Source organism: Aplysia californica, unplaced genomic scaffold (genome assembly GCF_000002075.1).
Source record: "Aplysia californica isolate F4 #8 unplaced genomic scaffold, AplCal3.0 scaffold00672, whole genome shotgun sequence".
Lineage (NCBI taxonomy): Eukaryota > Metazoa > Mollusca > Gastropoda > Aplysiida > Aplysiidae > Aplysia > Aplysia californica.
In genome coordinates, this window is record NW_004797942.1 from 174,699 (window position 1) to 180,200 (window position 5,502).

The window sequence follows — 5,502 nt, forward strand, 5'->3', positions numbered from 1 at the left end:
AGAGGGAGATAGAGAGGGGGGAGGGATGGAGGGAGAGAGAGAAGGGGGATGAGAAAGAGGGAGGGAGAGAGAGAGAGAGAGAGTAGGAGAGAGAGCGGGAGAGAGAGAGAGAGAGAGGAGTTTGTTATTATAATAAGAATCATTGTATCCTGTCATTTTCTCTCTGGGTCGGTTTTCAGACTGGCCGGTGCTATACAGTCATATATGCATATGACCAGTCCCATCATCCGAATCTCCCTTTCTGTTTCCCATCTCTCACCTCTTGTTTCCCATATACCGTATCCAATTGTCCATATCCCATATCACAACTTTAATTCTGTTAGTGCACTTCGGTTTACTTCATCTCATTGGGGTAAAACGCTTGAAGCAGGTCAACATGTTTTTAAAAAATAATAATAATAAGCATCACTGTCGCCAATGTCCAAATCAGATGTGCTGTTCAAGCTCATCTTTTCAACAGCTTGGTTTAATACAGTTTTATTCGGAATCAAGGTTTAGTCTCAATGAGATTTCTTTGATGTATCCGATTCAGATGCAAGTTTACTTTTACTTTCCCTAACTTACAATTCGCCAAGCACCATTATAGGGTCCCATAATATTATGATGCCAATTTGGTCAGATCATTGCCGTCAGAATCAAACTTTCATGTAAGAAATGAGTAACAATCTGCCAAGACTTATATCGAAAACGCTCCCTCTCGAGAGAGGTAATGTGACTCTCTTTACACAGCACCAGTCGTCGTTTTTCAAGGACCTAGATGATCGGGAAACAACTAGTTGTTTTTTTATATCACTAAGAAGAGACAAGGACACTGAATCTTCCAGACATTGTTATAAAAGCTCGTAATATCGAGTTTAAAAAAAACAATTGTAAAGCAAGACTACATTGTGTCGGCACACTTCTTCAGTTGGACAAAGAAATTTACTCTCTTAGCACGACATGTCATTTTGTCTAGGGTGACTAGAGATTGTAAGGCAAGTCGTCTGCTGGCTCTTCAACCGGCAGTGTAAATGGTTTTTACGCAAGGGACCGTTTGTCCCGCTTCGAAGTTCCATCGCCATCAGACCGCAACGTCCTGATTTCGAAGGTACTCTTTAAATAGTTTATATTGAGTACAGTATGCGTATGTAAGAATTAATTTTAAATTTTCACCTGGGTGACGGTGGAAGCCAAATCTTATCGATTTTGGGACCAACAAGGGATCTTTTAACTTGTTAAACGTGAACGTTAATGAAATACGATACTCGGTGAAATATAATTCTCAACTTGGGAATCGAACTCAAGTTTTGGGGATTTTAAAAAAATGCATTGAGAGAAGCGATTAACTTTTCCATAAAGACTCCGTTTTGGAAATTAAAATTGTTTGGTATTTTCATCCTTTTTCACCGTTCTTTTCGTTGTCATTTATTATGCTTGCTCTACATCATCAAATAGCTTTCAGTACAGACAGGAAGGGTTTGTCGATATCTAACACACTTTTTCTTAATGGAATTAGAATTCAAGGGCTGGAAGAATTTCAGATATGAATATTTGATACACAGTAGATCTAAACGAGTACATTGTTTCCCCATTTCATGTGTACTCAGGCACTATAAAAGGTTACAGACAACAAGTTTGTTATCTGCAAGACGGTTAACGCCGTCGTTTAAGATACAAAGCTAGAAAAGAAAACAGAAGTCACATTTGTGATATCTATTTTGCCCTAACCCACTACATATATTAAAGAGAACACATGGTGTATCCCCCCCCCCAAAAAAAGGAGCAAATATATGGCTATAAAGAACATACATTTTAGAAACGAAAGCCTCATTTTCTTATCATCACTGGTATCGACTTCTAAAACGAATGAGCTTCGAAATTAGTCGAACATTTAACAAAATATTTAGAGAGTGAACCATCTAACAGTGTACTATACCTATCGTTACTATCTAAGGCATTGATCTTCGCAGAAATTTGCACGGTGCAGCTAATAAAATCAATTCTACAAAAAAACAGAAGTAAAAAAAAACAACCACCACCAACAACAAAAACAACAATCAACTAACAACTCTGAACAAAGTGGGACCCCATGACTTTAAAGAAACCAAAACGATAAGAACTACAACAGCAATGAAAATGTTGTGTCATGCTACACTACATGGGGACAACGCAAAAATAGGTTTTTGCCTTTTGCGCCACACAGAGCACAACTATTCCGTGGAACGATCTAAAATGAATATTAACTCCAAAAAAGCAGTCTATTGGGCACCCCACTCCCTACTATCTCTAGAAGCCACTTTATACTGAATATGTACAGTGTATGTGGCTTTGAACATCATGATTTAACTTGTCCTTGTGTTTGGAAACCATTGAACATTTCGAACGACGCGTTAAAAATGTGTCGAGTCCAAAGGAGGGCGTGTAGAGCACTGCTTCTAGGAATTTCAGAATGAAATTGATAGTTTTTTAAAAACTCTGTAAAAGAAATTAAATTTTGTTTAAAGGGCACAGGGGTGGAAAATAAAACGTCAACGATAAATTAAAGAAAAAGTCAACCATAATATAGCCAAAACATACCTACATTGCAGATTCTAAAAAATTATTAGATTTCAAATATTACAGGATTCAGTTATATCATTTATGTGTACGAGGTGTGTGGAAACACATTTGTCTATAACATATTATATAGAAAATATGATTTGTGTATGTACTGATGTGTCTACACATTTTGTTAGTGTCTTTCTGCTTGTAAAAGCAAAAGTTTTCGAAAATCTTAACAAAACAATAGAGGGGGTATTAAATCGTATTCCTTCTTCTCTTCTTCTTCTATCCCGTGGTTGGGGCAACCGTGGGGTGCACCATTGCATCTGAAAACAAGCTCTCGCCATTTCTCTTTGTCCTCTGCTTTCCTCAGATTGTCACCCATCGTCTTCCCTGTCCACTCTGTGATGTTGTCCTCCCATCTCGTTCTCTGCCTTCCTCTCTTTCTCTTTCCTTGTATGGTTCCTTGTAGGATTGTTTTGGCAAGTCCTGTGGGTTTGAGACATGCCCATACGATTTTAATTTTCGTCTCTTCAATGTGGTCAGTAGATCTTCATGCTGCCCCACGGCGTTAGTGATTCTGTTCCGTACCTCAGCATTCGAAATGTGGTCTTTGTTTTAGATGTCAAGGATTCTGAGGTAACATATCATCTCTATTGTCTGAATCCTTTTCTCCAATTCTGCTGTCAGTGTCCACGACTCGCAGACGTATAAAATATTGAGATGACCAGTGAGCGCATTAGTCTGATTTTTTAGTTGTGCGAGATGTTTCTGTCCCTCCAAATAGGCTTCAGTTTTGACAGCGCAGCTTTTGTTATCGCGATTCTGGAGATAATTTCAGGTCTTAAGTATTCATCTGAGACAATTGATCCAATGTATTTGAAGCTGTTGACGGTTTCAAGTTTCTCGCCCCTGATTTTGATATCCACGTTGATGCCATTGGTTTTCGTATTCCTATCTTATTCCACTTTCAGTTAAATCGGACGGAATCTGTTCTTAATAATAATGTTCTTAATAAAAGTAATTATTTTGGCAGCAATATTTTGTACTCTTTGTAGTTGTTGTAACTGTTCATCGGGTACACTAGCCAGTAAGGAATTGCAATAATCAATCCTTGACAATATAAGTGATATTATTAAAGTTTTGGTGACACCAACATATATATATTTTCTAATGCTCCCTATTTTCTTCAGGTGGAGATATAGATTTTTTACAAAGATTGGATACATGGTATTTCATTGACATATCTTGATCTAGCACCACACCTAAATTTTTTACTTTAGTTTGGGCTGATATTTCGTGGCCATTGATGTTTATTCTGATATTGTCGATTTCATTGCATTCGCTGTTACGAAGAAATAATATTTCGGTCTTATCCTCATATAATTTTAATTTGTTCTTGAACATCCATGTTCTAATATCATAGATACATCTGGCGATTCTATCTATGAGATTGTGTACATTGTCAGTTGTAGTGAATCCATACAGCTGTGTATCGTCTGCATTAAGATGATAATTGAGGGCATATAAAGAAATTATTGATGACAGACTTTGCGTGTACATTGTAAAGATTACAGGACCAAGGACCGAACCCTGAGGAACTCCGTATTTTAGAGGTAACCTATCTGACACATCATTGCCAATTTTCACTGACATAAATCTATTGTCTAGATATGATTTAAACCACATTAGAACAGTAGGCCTACCTGATAGTAAAAATGACTTTTCCAATCTCTCTAGTAAAATTTCGTGGTCGATGGTATCCAACGCCGCTGACAAATCAAGCAGAACCAGAACACAGACTTTTTTATTATCGATTTCATTTAAAACGTCTGATGATACCTTTAAAAGAGCGGTTTCCGTGCTGTGGTGCCTTTTATAAGCAGATTGAAAAGGTTCTTCCGTGTCATTGGCCTTTAGATGTTGTTGAACTTGACACAAAACGATTTCCTCCAGGATTTTTTATAAAAAGTTAAGATTGGAAACTGACCTAAAATTTGTCATGTCGTTTTCATCAAGACCTTGTTCATCTTCATTATATAAACTAGTACAATCCCCCATTCTACGAGCAGAACAAATATTTTGATTCGTATTGAAGAAATTGCAGACTGTTTTAAGATGTGTTCGTCTTTATTGCATTAAAATTATTAAATGATTTCTTTCTATCAGTTCGTCTGTTTTACCCACTTTTGTCGGTTTGCCTCTGGGTCTCTGTCGGTTTTCTTTTTTCTATTTCAGTCTTCTCACATAATATTTTTTTTTTTAACCCTGCCCGACGAGAAGTTTTCCGTGTGACAGACGGGGATACTTTTCACTATACTTATCATGACACACTCTCTTTGCTGCAGCATAGATATTAGATATGTGATGAAACGGTTAACACAGGAATCTCAGCTCAAGCATTCAAGTACATGTAGACGTTCAGCAGCTGCGTAGCGAGGTGAAGAGAAAATGGATTGTTCATGTCTCGCCTCGTCATTCCCTTCAAAACGATAAAGGACCTTATATAGTCGGTGAAATAGGCACAAAAGAACATAAATAAACCGTCAGATAGTGTGGATTGTTCTTTGCATTTTAATTTATTAGCGCTTTTATTTTTCATTTAGTTTGCGAGCCTTCAGGCTAACAAAACTTGGAGGTGGCCCTATTAGTGTACTGTATTGTGATTCCACATATTATGAACAGACGTGTATACACCCCATTTAATCGTCTGCCTGAGATCATTAACAACACTTCAGCGTTCATTAGGTCTCTAATTGTTCTCTCAACCATCACTGTGGATTATGCTAACGATTTTACCAAGTTTTTCGCTGGATATAACTCTATGAGATTGTCTCCTGGTAATATTATCATTTCAGCCGTAACATGTGAGCGCCGTTGGTAGAAGTCATGGATTTTGAATAATGCGTCTGTCGCTTATCATTCATTCCAACCCCTGCTCTCTCTCTCTCTCTCTCTCTCTCTCTCTCTCTCTCTCTCTCT